The sequence below is a fragment of the Leptodactylus fuscus genome, chromosome 6 (assembly GCF_031893055.1).
Source record: "Leptodactylus fuscus isolate aLepFus1 chromosome 6, aLepFus1.hap2, whole genome shotgun sequence".
Taxonomy (NCBI): domain Eukaryota; kingdom Metazoa; phylum Chordata; class Amphibia; order Anura; family Leptodactylidae; genus Leptodactylus; species Leptodactylus fuscus.
Window position 1 is genome coordinate 131,206,426 of NC_134270.1, and position 17,281 is coordinate 131,223,706.

Genomic DNA, 17,281 nt, shown 5'->3' on the forward strand with positions numbered 1-17,281 from the left:
CCGGACGAGCCCGCTCCTCTCTTTTTGATGGCACAAAAGTTTGTTCATTTCCGTGGTTTCCTTGTGCAGTTTTCCCCTTTGTGCTTTTTTCTAGCCCCAGTATGGGACTCAAGGGAGGTCTCAAAAGGGGGCCTGGTGCCTCATTGTCCCGATCGGCTCGTTGGTCTAGGGGTATGATTCTCGCTTTGGGTGTGAGAGGTCCCGGGTTCAAATCCCGGACGAGCCCTGCCGGGAGTTCTTCTGACTTGCCTTCTGGCAAGTCATGCATGGAAAAGCTTATCAGCAGTCTGTTTGCTGTCGCAGTACCGCAGATTAGAGACTTTTGTGCCTTTGGAAGGGAGGCTGAGTCAAAGAGGCGGCATCAAAGATCCCACTAGATGGGTAACCCTAACCCTAACCCTAAGTGATGGGGTCGTCGGCTCGTTGGTCTAGGGGTATGATTCTCGCTTCGGGTGCGAGAGGTCCCGGGTTCAAATCCCGGACGAGCCCTAGCTTATCGTGATGATAGCTGCGCTTGGCTTTTATGCGCCAATGGCCCAACACCACACAGCCTGCAAAGGCCAGGCAGTCTGACGCTCCAGCCGACGGCGACAGCGGCAGTTTGGCTCGTTGGTCTAGGGGTATGATTCTCGCTTCGGGTGCGAGAGGTCCCGGGTTCAAATCCCGGACGAGCCCTGCCGGGAGTTCTTTTGACTTGCCTTGTTGGCAAGCATGGAAAAGCTTTTCCTCAGTCTGTTTGCTGTCGCAGATGGCAGTGTTTGGTGACGAGTCTTTTTTTTTTTTTTCTTCCGAGTACCGCAGATTGGTAAGTGAGTACTAGATTTTTTACCAGTACCAGATGGGTAAGTGATGGGGGGTCGGCTCGTTGGTCTAGGGGTATGATTCTCGTCTGGGTTCAAATCCCGGATGAGCCCTGGTTTTAAAAACTGTGCAAAGAAAATTGATGTTGGCGCTAGAAAAAGGCACAAGGGGAAAACGACAAGGGTTTACCCGGTCGGCTCTAGGGGTATGATTCTCGCCTTGGGTGCGAGAGGTCCCGGGTTCAAATCCCGGACGAGCCCTAGCTTATCGTGATGATAGCTGCGCTTGGCTTTTATGCGCCAATGGCCCAACACCACACAGCCTGCAAAGGCCAGGCAGCCTGACGCTCCAGCCGACGGCAACAGCGGCAGTTTGGTTCGTTGGTCTAGGGGTATGATTCTTGCTTAGGGTGCGAGAGATCCCGGACGAGCCCGCTCCTCTCTTTTTGATGGCACAAAAGTTTGTTCATTTCCGTGAGTTCCTACTGTGATTATTTATTGTTACTTTTTTATTTACTTTAGTTTAATTTTTTTTTTTTCTTTTGAAATTTTTTGTAAATTTTTGTGTATATTGTTGGTAGCATGTATTTTTTTCGCAATTTGTATTTGTGAATTTGAAGTTTTGTCTGTTTTGGTATAATTTTATTGTAAATTGTAGTGATTGTTGTTAGGTTTTTTGTTTGTTTGTTTTTTATTGCTGTGTATTGGTGCATATTGTAATGCATTCATTTTGGGCTATTTTTGTTTACAGCTGCTTTGTGAGTTGCTCTAGTTTTACACCTGTTAGCATTGATAGGTTTATTATCTGAGTAGTATATATTTAAGACAATTGGTCATTTGTGACCGTGGTCATTTTGTGCAGTTTCTCAAGTGCAGTTTTATAAGTGCAACATTTGAATTATGCCAGAATTAAACCAGAAGGAAACCAAAGGAAACTCTAAACAAAAAATTCTCATGTATATGAAATCATCTTTATCCACAACAGGTTACAAATATTTATTTTTTTGTCATACCAAATATCCCTTTATATTTTAATCATTTCTTCAGTGTTTGCATTTCTTCTACCCCTTGTGATCTTTAGTGTGATAAACTATGTACTATATTAAGTTCAGTAACTAAAAAGTGTTTTGATCTAATTTAAAATTACTCTCATCCACAATATAGGTAACAATTTGTTTATCCGTGAGAGTCCACTAGAGCAGGGATTCCATTACCACCCCCAGCCCCACCTGAATGCAACAGCAGAATAAATATTACCACTCCATTCATTCATTATGTGTCTTTCAGATATAGCTGTGTGCGAACTGGAGTTAACGTTACATATCCACAAAAAAAAAAACCTTTTACACCAGCAATTGTCATTGTAAAACAACAATATCCAGCTACAAAAAATTCAGAGAATGAAATCAATAACAAACCACAGAATATGTGTAGACAACTTCATACCTCACAATACACTTTCAAGGTCACTCCCTCAAATACCCTAATTTATATCAAACTTGTTTAAGTCTTGAACATCAAACTATTTTACACTCAGTCTCTGTAAGTGCTGGTTTCTACTATAAAATAGGCTCAACCCCACCAGTTGATTTTTTTTTTTTTTTATTGTAGATCACTAACATCTTACAAATGTATTGACATCTAAACATATAAATACATTTATTATTTCACATTTGCTCAGTTTCTACTAACATTACCATGTAACTTCTTACCACAACCTTATTCCTTCTACTATTAACAATTCTTCAGAATATAACTGCGACACAGTCAAAAATCTACAATCTATGAACACTTAGCAACTTTATTAAAAATCCATTATCATCATTGTCTCCAATAACTTACCTTTGCTGTCCTGTTCAGGCTGTTGAACAAAAGAGCTCTAAATGCAACTTTAGCAAATGGCTATAACCTGCTTTCTTCAGTAGCGCTCTACATATGCCAAATGTTTTTAGGACAAATAACGTGTCAACTGTTTTACTCCATTATAAGTTAATGTATAAAATGTTTAAGGTCGCTCACCACATTAAATAAGCCTATTTCACCACTCACACTTCCTCAGTAACTAATCATCAAAAAGTACTTTTCACTACTCACTCTTCAACCCCTCCTTTGGCCTCAAATGCAGATAACATAACCAGCAGGACATGATGTCCAAATCTCCTACATTTTCTCATGTTCATTTTCAGCCTTTGACCCAATAACAAATGAAGTCACTAAGCTACCGGTATGTATTTTCTTTCCATACTACCAGCGTTAGTGATCCTATTCATTAAAACCTTGTGCAGTCTTCTTCCCTGCCATCACTAAGCCCTCTTATACTCTTACATATAATAGTATATATATTCTCCACTTCCCCCATCTGCCTTAGGCTAGTTTGAAGTAGAGTGTGCTCTGGACCCTACTCACCCTGTGTTCACACTGTAGACCTGTCCAGGTCCAAGAGAGGTATGTCTGTTTAGTGTAGGTTCCCATCGAAATGAGGTCGCCTTGTCGTGGCAGGTGGGCTTCCATACTATTTGAAACAAATTTGTATAACTAAATACCTCTATATTATATCATATAGCATGTTAGGTGTTTTTACACTAGTATTGCCCTGTAGGGTTTTCACATGCCCTTGTGCTGTGTGCTGAGTGCCCTGCAATTTTTAATGTTTTTACATATTGCTTCGCAGTGAGCACCTGTTCACACTGGGATGTGCAGTCTTAACCATTTTTTGTTGTGTAAGCACTCTTCTGGCATATTTTTCACTGTGCAAGACAATCACTTTTACCTTTTGTGCATCCTTATTTTCTCATAGATCAAGCTGCTTTGAGAATGGGCCTCAATCCTACTGCTTGAATTGTTGATTTGTTGAACTGCAATGTCTGATTCTGTTTATACGTGTAAAGTGCTGTAAAATATGCTGGTGCTATTTAAAAGTTATTACTGCTACTATTATTTTCCTGAGGCATAACTGAATTCTTGTTTTCTAGACTTGCAAAAGTCACATAGTGCAGGCCTTTGTCACAAACTTTGAAAGAAGTAATAAAAAGGTTTCTCCTCAGCAAAAGCTACATTTCATCCTAGATTAGAACCTAGGAGCTCTGACACTAAGGCCAGAACTGCACCTCTATTCTAATGAGCCGAGCACAGGACCTACTGAATGTTTGTTTATTATTCCAATTTTGGCACAGCAAACTCCAGTGCCATGAGAGTCTGCTTAACAACTATTATTGCCAGTGCATGAGAGAAGCCCCACATCAACTATAACAGAAGTTTTCAAACCCACAGACCTATCTAGGATTATAAATCCTAGTCACATCCATAATCCAGGGGATCAAACTGAGAGTGGAGACTATAAACTTATCATTAACTAGATGAGCATATCTGATTTCAAAAGATGGGTTTGGCCATGGTGTGAACACAGGACCTCATAAACCAAGGCTTATTAATTCATTTTGGATTTGAACCTGGGACTCCATGCACAGTAAGAATTATACACCTAAACCAAGCATACTACACTAAGAAAAAAGCAATTTACCTGGCAATTCACATGCTTTAGCCACTCAGAGGGTGGACATTAGTATCACAAACAGAAAACTATAAGATTGCACATATATCACAAACATAATTAGTTTTAAATGAGGGGTGTCAGATATTGCTCTAAAAATATATATAGCACTCACTACCAACCAATTCTGTCAGGGATTCATAAACCGCAATGGAGACCCTTGGAAACTTCACTTCCACACTCACGTTTCACACTAGGCTACCAAGTAGTGAAGCAACTACCATCCACACACATAGCTACCACCTGCTACTTTACACTAGGCAATACACCAATACCCATGCACCCTCTTGCACAGCATAGCAAGAAAAAGGTAAGAGGCCTAAGTGATATTTGCTGTCTTCAGAATTGTGGGGATTATTAGAGCAAACTACAACCTTATCAAATTTTAGACTTAATATACAGAAAAAATGTCATGCTTAATGAAAAAAAAGAAAGGGCATAAACAAGCAAAATACAAAATAAAAAGGGAATAAAAGAAAACAGAATTTTTTCAAACCTTGCCATGGAAGAAATTGACAGACCACATACTAGGGTATGTCTCCAAACACATGGCACTGAGCTCATGTACACTGTGCAGGATTCTGAAAGTGCATCCCAAATTGGTGCAATGGGCATCTCATTTTCTGTTCCCACTTACCACTTTTTAAGACAGTGGGTAAAATGCAGCAGAGAGTAAGGCAGAGACACCCCATCAGATTTACTAGAACTCACCCAGAAATCTGCCCTAAATTATACTAGAAATCTATGCCAGTTCTTGACTGGAGTAGATTTCTATTTTGGCACATGGGACCTCCAGAGATGTGCCACCATTCTTAAGACAGTGGAGCCTCTTAAAGGCTCAAAAAGTAAGAACAGAAGGCTGCTGTACATTAGGTATAATAAAAGCCAGGCTGAATGTTGGCATGACTGGTGGTGGGCAATACTCCTATTCACTTCAGTGGCAGTGCCATAGACAGCCAACGTAAAGCACTATAGACATTTAAAGGGATCCTATAATTCAATCACATTTTTTTCTAACATGTCGGAATAGCCTTAAGAAAGGCTATTCGTCTCCTACTTTTCATTATCTTCTCCTCACCGCTGTTTGCCTACAATCACTGTTTTTCTCAGTATGTAAATGAGTTCTTTCGCAGCACTGGGGTCAGCCCCCAGCGCTCAAACAGCACTGGGGGCGGCCCCAATGCTGCAAGAGAACTCTCTCTAGCGTTGCCTCCTCTTCTTCTGCAGCGAGGTCTTCACTGCGTCCAATACTATGCAAGTGGCCATTTTTCTTGTGGCCGCGAGCATGTGCAGTCGGCTTGCTCTAGGCCCGAGGTCTAGAAGTTACAAGCTGCCACCGGAAGAAGACGCAGTGAAGACCTCACTGCAGAAGAAGAGGAGGCGGCGCTGGAGTGAGTTCTCTCGAAGCATTGGTGCCACACCCAGTGCTGTTTGAATGCTTGGGTCTGCCCTCAGTGCTGTGAAAGAACTCATTTACATACCAAGAAAAAACGGGATTTTAGGTGAACGGCGGCGTGGAGAAAACAACGAAAGGTAGGAGATGAATAGCCTTTCTTAAGGCTATTCCGACGTGTTAGTTAGGAAAAAAAAAGTAATTGAATGATAGGATCCCTTTAAGGTATAAAATACCCCAAAATATGATGCATTATATAAGGTGGGGTCTAATATATAGTTAGAGACCAAATAGTCTCCAGAACAATATAGTAAAGATTATTAAAGCACATCTACTTTCAATATAAAAAATAGACATATAAAAAGCAAAGAGGGACAGAGACTTAGGTTAAAAGTCAGGCTGTCCCTCCAAGAAAGGGATACATGAGAGATAGAAAGGTATAGCATCTGTCTCACCAGCTACAGTGATATATTATTAGTGATGCACGGCTTATATCACCAAGTACAGTAACATTATCAAAGATGCATGGTCTATTTCACCATCTACAGCCACATATTATTAGTGTCTGTGTCACCTCTGCAGTCACATACAATCAATATTATCAGAGGTGCAGGGTCTTTCTAATCAGCTGCAGGGACATATTTCACCAGATGTAATTACATAGTATCAGAGATGCAGGGTCTATTTCATCAACTACAACAACATGTTATTACAGATGCAGGACCTGTGTCACCTCTGCACAGGCACGGACTGGTCCTTCGGGGAACTGGTGAATCCCCCGATGGGCCCTGAGCCTGACTATTAATCCTCATTTTGCCAATGCAAATGCATTGGTCAGGGATGTTCAGGGGGCGATCAAGCCATCCCAAACGGGTCCCTGCAACAATCATTGGGAGTGAACCTTTATTTAGGTGGGAATGTCACTCACCCAGCTCTTTGGGGCTCTATCTGGTCGGGATCCCTGTCAGTTTGCGATATGCGTGTAACTGCCATTTTAACAGTCCGCCTCTCCGTCATTCAGGTCCTACGGCAAACCCGTATATCAGAGAGTTTGCCACAGATGTGAACCTAGCATTAGGCTATGGCTACCCTATAACTTCCATAATGCAACCAAAAATTGCTGTTGCCTTGAGACTCCTTCACATGTTAGTGAATGGAGTTGCATTGGGACTCTCAGGTTGCAATGTGACTCCATTCACTAACATGAGTGAAGCAATCACAAGGTGACAGAGTGAGCCACATGAAGGGAGTCATAGCTGATTTATCAAGTACAATGTTTCACCTGCCAGAGTTTTGTGCCTAAACAGAGCTCCACACCAGCTCCTTGCTGACATAGGCTTCTGGCATCATTAACACTAGAAAGCCAAATGATAAAAATGACTAACTGATGATAAAAATACAAAACTCAAAAATTTGTAATTTTATTATTTTTTTTATCAAAAATTTTCACTTGCGCAAGATAGTTGTTACTTTTTTATAGCTTGTATGGCGGCAGTTTTTTTTTTTTGTTTAAAGCACACAAGGAAACTCTACTGTCCCCAGCTTGGTCCAGTCCTGCTGGTAGTCATATGCAAGACTGCGCTGGAGGACATTGGCGTTCCATGAACAGGTGCGTATGGTTTTTTTTGTTTTTCACATCCCTTCACATTCACTAATTTAAGCAAAAAAAAGGATTATGCTGAACAACTTCTTTAAAGTGTGGGACATTAGGGGGTGTATTAAAGGGGTTGTCGAGGCATCATTTTTTATGGTTTATTGTCAGGATAGGCCATAAATACTTGATCTGTAGGGGGCTGACACCCAGCCCTTAGACTGATCAGCTGTACAGAACCACTTCCGGCGCCAGTCCTGTACACACTATGGGGCCGGAAGCAAAAAGCTCTGTCAACTGTGTATTAGCTGGGCACCTTCACTGCATCTTAGCACATACTGAAGTCAGTAGGAGCTGAGCTACAGTGAAGGTGACAGGTGACTACAGAGGGTGGACCTTTCTGCTTCCAGCCCTGTATTGTGTACAAACCGGGCATTGGAAGTGGCTCTGTACAGCTGATGGAGCTGTGTGTCAGCCCCCTAGCAATCAGATACTTATGGGCTATCCTGAGGATACGCCATAAAAATAATTGAGCACCCCCTCCCCCAGCAGGGGTCCTGGCAGCAGGGGTCCTGGCAGTGGGCTCCTAGAAACAATTCCACCGGTGGGCCCTAGACATCCCAGTCCGACACTGCCTCTGCAGTCACATACTATATTATTAGAGGTGAAGGGTCTTTCTGGCCAGGTGCAGGGACATATTATCTGACATGAAGAATCTATTTCACCAACTAGAGCCATATATTATCAGAGATGCAAGATCTATTTCACCAACTACAGCCACATATTATCAGAAGGCTTGTGTCACCTCTACAGTCATAAACTATATTATCAGAAATGCAGGGTCTTCCTGACCAGCTACAGGAACATAGTTCACCATCTATAATTACAAATTATCAGACATGCAGGGTCTGTTTCACCAACTGTAGTCACATACTATTAGAGGGTCTGTGTCATCTCTACAGTCATATACCATATTATCAGAGATGCTGGTTGGGTGACTCCTCTGTCTGCAATCATATATTATTAGTGACAGCTTACTGTGCATACTCCCTTACTTCAGAGGAGTTTCTATTCTCACCTTTAGCCCCCTTGCAGACAAGCATATGGTCAGTGTGCTATCCAGGTTTTTCCCAGATAGCAAACTGATCCATTCATTTCTATGGGTCCGTACATATGACTGTGAATTATACGATCCCGTGTGCAGGCCGGGCCACAAAATATAGAACAGGTCCCATTCCTGTCCATTTTTGTGACCCTGCTTCTGTAGCTCCTTTTCATTGAATGAAATAGGCCGCAGAAGCATTGGCCATTGCACAGGCAGCACACGGATGACATCTGTGTGTCAACCATGCACTGACTATGCCGTTCATTCCCGGCAGCCGGTTAGCACACGGTCATGTGTAACTAGCTTTATAACTATGTGGGTATTTATAAACCCAGTAACTTTAGTCTCTGCATCTTGAATCCTGTATGGCTCCCAATCTAGTTTGGAAAAATGAGAAATTATAATAAATTACCTCAGGAAAAGTGAAATAACCATTCTGTCTCCACCAGAAACGGACATACGTATTTTTCGGACTATAAGACGCACCTAGGTTTTAGAGGAGGAAAATAGGGGAAAAAAAATTTGAAGCAAAAAATGGTAAAATATTTAATATATGGGAGTTGTAGTTTTGCAACAGCTGCAAGGCCACATTGACAGGTGACCCTGCAGCTGTACGGGGACGCATAGAGTGTTTTTTTTGCGGGGCCAGAAGTACTTTTTAGTTATACCATTTTGGGGAATATCTATTGCTTAGATCGCCTTGTATTGAAAAAAAAACCCGGTGGTTTATGACATATGATTTTCTACTTTTATATATATATTCTAGGGACAGGAGGTGATTTAGAACTTTTATTTATTTCATATTTTTAAAGCTTTTTTTTTTTACTATTTTATTCCCCCCCCCCCTCATTAGGCTCCCGGCTATCACCCGAACAGGTCAGCTCCTGCGATATCGCCGCGCAGGAGCCGGCCTGCAACTTCACAGGTACGGGGCCGGTGGGGACCGGCCCTGGGGGAGAAGAGGCCGCTGATACAGACTGCAGACCCGGCATCCGCTGTACTAGAGAGGCGGATGCCGGTGAGGGATAGACGCCATCACAGGTGCCGGGGCCTGAGACATCGCTGTGCTCCTCTGCCCTGCATGAAGCCAGCAGGGCAGTGGAGCGCAGCGATGTCTCAGGCCCCGGCGTCTATCACTTGCCGGCATTTGCCTCTCTATTACGGCGGGTGCCAGGCCAGGCACATTCAGACTATAAGACGCACCCTTCTTTTCCCCCCAAATTTTATAGTCCGAAAAATACGGTAGCTTCTTGTTTCCATCTTTTCAAATGATTCATATATTGATATTTACATATTGCAGACACACATTCATGTATTGTATATGTTTATAAAACCTTCTTCCTTTGCTGATGAAGAATATGAAGTAGAGATATGTTGCTTCTTTTTACCTCCTGAAAATCAGCAGGAAAACACTTTCCACACAGAATCTGAGGCAGACACACTGCATGTATCTTCCATTATCACTGCCTGAAAAAATTCTGAGGAGAATTTCTACCTGGGGGGAGATTCACCTGAGGGGAAGCCCCGCCTCCATGAGGACGCACCTGAGGCAGTGATCGCAGGCACTTGAATGCAGTCAATCACTTTTAATAGGCAACCACCTGCACCCATAAACTGAAGAGAATATTATTATAGGTGTGTATTTACATGGCTGTCTCTCTCTTGGTGATGATGTCATGTTAAAAAAGTAACTGTAAAAAATAACAAATTGTGGGGAAACGAAGAAGAATGCAAGAGCTGCTCTGCACAGACATAATGAGATACACTGTCTTATACCAGGCCAACAAGTGCTGCCTGAGAGGACAGTGTGTGCAACTTGTTACAGCAATTTCTAGACAAGACTACACCCCTATGGACCAGTCACATCCTTGACATCACCACACTCCTGATTTTGTGAAGTGGGCCCAAAATGTGTTACGGCCATGTCCCTTTTTTCTGACATGACAGCACATAAAGCGCCCAAGTGAAACATAAAATGACAGGAGGGGAGATTTGCCTGCTCTTGTAGGAGATCAGGAGGTTACACATTTCTTCAGAAGCCTCCCAGATATTCTGAGAGCGTCAAGTATGGTAATACTATATATACACTGACAGACATGATGATGAGACAATGCAGAGGTAATTTTGTATATTATCTGACAGATGCTACTATAGTAACTCTTTTTTTTTTTTTTTTAATGTAGATTGTGAGCCCCACATAGAGCTCACAATGTACATTTTCCCTATCAGTATGTTTTTTTTTTTAAAAAAAAAAAATATGGGATGGAAATCCATGCAAACACGGGGAGAACATACAAACTCCTTGCAGATGGTTTTTTTGCCCTTGGCGGGATTTGGATGGAAATATGGGATGGAAATCCATGCAAACACGGGGAGAACATACAAACTCCTTGCAGATGGTTTTTTTGACCTTGGTGGGATTTGAACACCAGGATTCCAGCGCTGCAAGGCTGCAGTGCTAACCACTGAGCCACCGTGTGGCCCCTCTACTATAGTAACTCTGTACACCTTTTGAGCCTCAATAAAGTACTGTTCACCTATTGCATACCTGAACAGTTAACAGAATACCAGGGTCATATGATCGACTCCACGTTTAGTCCTTTTCAGTTTTTTCCGTTTCAAAAGTATTTACAGAAATATTGCGTGAACATTAGGCATTCCAGATAACAAGACAATCTCAATAGCAATACAAATATGCAAAACATAATGGGAAAACCAATGAGCATCTAAAGTCAGCAAAACTTAAAATAAGAAAAAGGGTTAAAACGTTATCAACATCCAAATCCAACATAGGAGGAATAAGGGAGGGTGTTTAGCACTATAATACAAGAGGTTGGTGGGGGAGAGATCCTACCAGAAAAACTAGGGGGTGTGAAAAATGCTCAGTCTCATCTGACAATTAGAGCTGGAGGCAACTGGCGACAGTATAGCTGACCCGAGATGCAAGACCTGTTGGCCCAGGGTGCCCAAACTTTATCAAAGAGCGGACGACGGGTATCAGAGATAGAGGCATTCATTTTTTCATGAAGCATAATGGTATCAATTCTTTGAACAATATCAATGAAAGAAAATATTTCCTCCAATTGAAGGCAATGTGGATTCAGGCAGCCATTAGGATGTATTGTATAGTTTATATGGAAGGCTGGTAGGTTTAAGGCTAAGAAGGAAATAGGGGCCAACAATGGAAAAGACCGGGCAAAAAGACGCTGAGTCCTTCTATGAATGGCCTTCAAGGAGCGACAGGCATGAGGGCAGGACTGCCATACATGGAAGGTAGTGCCTAAGGCATTGAAACCAGTAATGACTGAGGGACCAGTTACATCTTATGTTGAACTTTCAGAGAAGGTTCCATAAGGATGAATGGTCTACTGCCTTTGATAATAGAAGTAAAATCAAGGTCTTGCTTCTAGGCCAACATAAAATCAAGTTTAAGTGTCACTGGATTGGACGTTAAGTAATCCATATATAAAATGAGAGCGAACCCCTTTCTACTGTTGAACTGTTCAAAACATGGTCTCGCCTCTCAAAACTAGTAGGGGTGATTTCTGAACTGAGTGGAGCATAAAAAAGGGAAAAACCTGTGCAGTCTGAAAAGCCTCTGAGGGAGGCAGTGAGAATGTATTAGAGAAGTATTCTTTAGTGAAAACTCGCCAGTTACAGGGGAAATCATGGAGGCAGCGAAACCGGAGGTTTCTCCACTAAAGACCTCAGAGGATAGGCCAGGTGGGAAAAGGCATTGAAAAACAGTGGTATGGATGACATCTTTGTGCTGCCTGTGCCTCCACAGACCATTGACCGGTATAAGATTTGTACTGAGTTTTGCCCTGAACTCACTGCCATATACACAACCTTGTAATTATACACAAGTGTGTATATGGGGCCATATAGAAAAATAGGATGTGTGGATAGAGCCTAAGGGTGGATTCACACACCGTGGCACTCATTTACTAATGGTAAGGGCAAAGTTAACTAGACAATCTTAGGGTACATACACACAACTGTACTGTTTTTACTGTCCTCAAAAATGGATCTGTATTCCTCAAAAAAACATGTATTTCATCCACAATCACAGATCCACAAAAAGAGTTGGATGATCTCATACACTTGTATGTGTGTATGTCTGTGCCGCAAATACAGACGGGACATCCATTCCATCCACTTTGCAAAAACACAGCGTTTTACATTACCTGCAATGTGGGGCCCAACCGATAAGGGTTGTCCAAGATAATGTTTTTAGCAAGGTGAAATAAAAAATAAAAAAGGCCTAAGGAAAGAATACGAGACATCACGGTTCTTTACTTAAGCCACTGAAGCCTCTGATTGGCCACAGTGATCACGTGGGGCAGGGACTTCTACCAAAACATGACCCTGGAGTGGCAGAATGGGACCACAATGGGAGACACTGGAGAAACTGTGTTAGGTGAGTATGGGTTGTTTTGGTGTTTTTTTTCCCATTCCCTTCCCCATCCTCCTTGCAAAAAAAAAAAAAAAATGGTTACCCTGGACAACCCCTTTCAGACTTTAAAGGGATTCTATCATTAGAATCCCTTTTTGATCTAAGATCCACATCATCATTCCAGTGTTATAAGTCTTCAGAAAGCACAGGGGGTGTTCCCCTTTACTCAAAAAGTGCAGGGGGAATCCCGTGTGTTGTCTGAAGACTCTCCAGTGATGCCTCTGTCTTCTTCTCCCGACCGCCTCTGCGCTGCATCATCAGCCACGTCATCAGATGAAAGAGTCGATTGCGCATGTCCGTTTGGCCATCCTCCTGTGGCCTCTTATACGTGCATCCATTCGGTCACAGGAAAATGGCTGAACTGACATGCACAGTTGGCTGTGCTGGCTGAAGACGCAGTGAAGAGGCAGTCCGGAGAAGATAGAGGCACCAAATGGAGAGTCTTCGAACAGCAAAGGGGACGCCCCCTGTGCTTTTTGAGCAAAGTGAAATGCCCCCTGTGCTTTCTGAAGACTCATTTTCATACAGCAAAAAAAAAAACAAAATAAGGGTGCATTCACACTGAGTAAACGCTAGCTTATTTTGTAGAGTAAAATTACACTTGTAAATTTTGCTATCCCATTGACTTCAATGATATTTTTTTACAAGTGTAAAAATACGCCTGTAAAAAATACGCCTGTAAAAATACGCCTGTAAAATGTCATTGAAGTCAATGGGATAGCAAAATTTACAAGTGTAATTTTACTTTACAAAATAAGCTAGCGTTTACTCAGTGTGAATGCACCCTAACACCGGAACGGCGGTGCGGATCAGAATAATAAAGGTAGGAGAAGAATATCATTTCTTAAGGCTATTCCAACTTGGTCTTAGTTCAAAAAGGGATTCTAATGATAGAATCCCTTTAAATGTGGGAATAAAGTCTAAATGTATGAGTATTGGTGGAGGAAATCTCAATGTTTTTTGAAGAAGGAAAACCTTAGTAAATATATGAGTGATGGGGAGGAGGTCAGTAGTAAGGTTATAATTATGTAGTATTTGCAAACTACAGTCCACATATGAACTGAATAAACTCCTGGTGCATAAGCAGAATATGTCTATAGTACCCGTTCACCTGATACATGCTAAAAACATGTACTTTTGGCATATGAAGACCTGTAATGGTGGACCCCATGAATCGATTCCTTTGGTGGGCACACAATCTGATACTGATCATCACTGGTAAGAATAAACTGACTCTGAAAGATCCAAAAAGCCCCTATGGATACCTTTAATCATCAAAATGGATATTTCATCACTGAGATTATCTTGTGGTCTACAGATTTCTCCTGCCTCTATAGACGCGTTTATCAAAAACTGTAATCTGATTGCCCAACGTATGGATTCTATGAATGAATTTAGAATACATTGTAAGGGTAGACAGCGGTGGTGGGGCAGTTGTGGTCGAGAACCCTAAGCAGAGAAAGTTATCTTTATCTAATACAATCTGTAAAGTATTAGATGGAAAATAAATATTAATTGTTCACTTGTATCCAATTGTGTACTTATTTATGTTTTTTTTTAAGTGGGTGTTGTATATAGTATTGCGTGTTAGCCACATTATGAACAACATGGTAATATGCGATATATCATGCAATACTGAATATGATTCCTTATTATATAACGCTATGAATATAACATCACGGTATTTAATTTTTATTTGAGAAAATTTAAACTATATAGCTATCGAAAAACACAGTTCATATTTCATATATGTATTTTTAGGGAACTTCTTGGTATTTCCATCCTTTTAACATTGAAAGAGGCTGATTTTAAGGAAATGGATAAGCTTATTTATTTTTCCATACTGTATACTTATCTCATTTGAGTCAGGGGATAATCATACACATTAGGGAGAGTGTGTGCCTACATAGGCGTACAGAGATTTACAAGTCATTCCTGCTCCGTAAGGGATTCTGGGTAAAAAAAATATGCAAATCTATTCTCCAGGATGTAATTAGGAGACCAGTGCCTCTGTATGCTGCCCTCTAGGGACAGCCCCCTTAACATCATGCATGAATCAGTTAAAAAGCCTACTGACACGATGCAGAGTTTATTGCCAAATTAGTATTTCTATTCCAAAAGGAACAGATTCCCAGCTATGGACAGCGCTGTTTCGGTCTTTTGGACTTCCTCAGCATAGCGCAGGGATACTGCCCTACAATTTGCATATGGTGCGCTACAAACATACAGATTTTTTGTTTCTTTAAATGTTAATTGTGCTTGGAAACACTTGATATCGAGATATCTGATATCACAGACATATTCCCCTTTTTATTTATTTTTAACTACACTTTAGACATTTTTGTCTGACTGGGATAAAATATGCCAACTTTAATTTCCTGCTGCACTGGCATGAGATGTCCCTTAGTAAAATTTTGCACATGTCAGAGATTTCAAGTATTCCTTTAGTTGTCAGGCACATAGGATATTAAATTAGTCATAGCACAAAGTCCTCTTTCCTACCTGGATCCATATATATATATATATATATATATATATATATATATATATATATATATATATATATATATATTTTATTTTATTTTTTTTCACAAACTGACAAAAACAAAGCAATTCCTGCCTGAAAAACAGTCTGTGCCAAAAATTTCTCTTTTTTACATTAGAAAATTGCATACCTACAATAGTAATTGTGGGTCAGGATCATGAACTGAACAAAAGAATCTGTATTTTATAGTCTCGTTAGTCTTTAGGATCCGTTCTGCATCTTGAGAGTGAAACAACTTTACCACAACTTGAACCAAAAAGTTGAAATCCATTTCCCTACTTTCTGTGGCTTGTGCACTGAAACAGTAAACTCACGAGCATAAAATACTGTAAATCATACAACACTGCAGAAGTTAATTGGATTGAGAATAATTGTAGTAGTTTGTTCCTGGTTTCATCTCCCCCACAGTCATCTGTTTACAGAGGGTTATTTGGCACAAATTCTATTCTAATTCTATTGTGATTTTGCAGACTTTTCATCTGCAAACTTTTTACCACCATTATACCTACACAGAAAATGCCAGCGTTTCTCCAGGTATAATCCAGCTTTTTTTCTGCAATGTGTGGATGAGATTAGCCAGAATCCCTTCCACTTTGCAGGTCCTGTAAAACACAGCCAAACTGCTGCATTTTCTGACTATGCCTTCCTTTGTTTCCCTATTTCTGTAGAAGACAGGGCCTGCCCTAGGCACAATTGTCATACTGATGATCAGATTGACTATTTGTTAAATGTTTTTCTCCCTCCTTGAAGGTGTTCTACATGGACTACCTACTTTGGCTTGTCACGGTCTGACCGTGCTTTCTACATATGGTATATAGGAGTACTACATTCTGTTTGACCACCATTATTGTATATTACTATTATTCTGTACACTCCTTTTACGAGATGTTTTGGTAACTCTGTATTCACATGTGGCTGTGTATCTGCTGTATAAACTTGAAAATAATAAAAATTGAGATATGAAAAAAAGTGAACAAGCAGGAGATTTATGTCACTGTCACGATCTCCTGAGAGATCCAAATCCCCCCCCCAAAAAAAAAAAAAAAAAAAGTGTGGCATAGCATAGACTATATTCCTAATCCACACAGTAGGTTTCTTACTACTTTTAGCCATTGCCTATGGATGGTGGATAACATTGTATAGGATACTAGAAACAACAGATGTTGTGCATCAGTGACTCACTAGTGCTGTGCTTTTTTTTCCGCATGGACCCATAGATTTGAATAGCTGAGAGGATAAGTAGTTAGTGTGAAATGGCCCTCAGACTGAAGCCCCACGATACATTTCCTTTCCAGGGGGTTTTAGCCTTAAGGGTGAGTTCACACTGAGTATACGCCAGCTCATTCTGAACGTAAAACACGTTCAGAATCAGCGGCGTATAAAGCAGTTCCCATTCATTTCTATGGGAGCCGGCATACGAGCGCTCCCCATAGAAATGAATGGGCTGCTTTTTTCACTACGAGCACTCCCATTGAAGTGAATGGAAAGTGCTAGCGTATACGGCAAGCTCTGCTCATGCCAAGCCGTACACGCAGCGCTTCCTATTCACTTCAATGGGACTGCTCGTAGTGAAAGATGCAGCCCATTCATTTCTATGGGGAGCGCTCGTATGCCGGCTCCCATAGAAATGAATGGGATCTGCTTTATACGCCGCTTATTCTGAACGTGTTTTACGTTCAGAATAAGCTGGCGTATACTCAGTGTGAACTCACCCTAAGGATATTTTCTCAGCATATATGCATTGTGAAAACATTAAACACTGCATATAACACTTGTTTGTATTGCCAAATGTTTTTAGCCAGTTTGGCTACTACTGTTAAAACACACCATATTTTTACCCG

General features: G+C 41.1%; 4 non-coding genes across 4 annotated transcripts in view; all 4 read left to right on the forward strand.

The window, feature by feature from the left end:
* Positions 1-12, forward strand: part of TRNAP-AGG (transfer RNA proline (anticodon AGG)) — a 72-nt gene extending 60 nt beyond the window's left edge. Inside the window, exon 1 of the tRNA in view lies at positions 1-12. This exon is cut by the window's left edge and continues 60 nt beyond it. This is a non-coding gene — a tRNA (tRNA-Pro).
* A 142-nt stretch (positions 13-154) lies between these two features.
* TRNAP-UGG (transfer RNA proline (anticodon UGG)) lies at positions 155-226 on the forward strand. Its single transcript has one exon. It is a non-coding gene; the product is annotated as a tRNA-Pro (tRNA).
* A 191-nt stretch (positions 227-417) lies between these two features.
* TRNAP-CGG (transfer RNA proline (anticodon CGG)) lies at positions 418-489 on the forward strand. Its single transcript has one exon. It is a non-coding gene; the product is annotated as a tRNA-Pro (tRNA).
* Positions 490-603: 114 nt separating this feature from the next.
* TRNAP-CGG (transfer RNA proline (anticodon CGG)) lies at positions 604-675 on the forward strand. The gene has a single exon. It is a non-coding gene; the product is annotated as a tRNA-Pro (tRNA).
* The last annotated feature ends 16,606 nt before the right edge of the window (positions 676-17,281 follow it).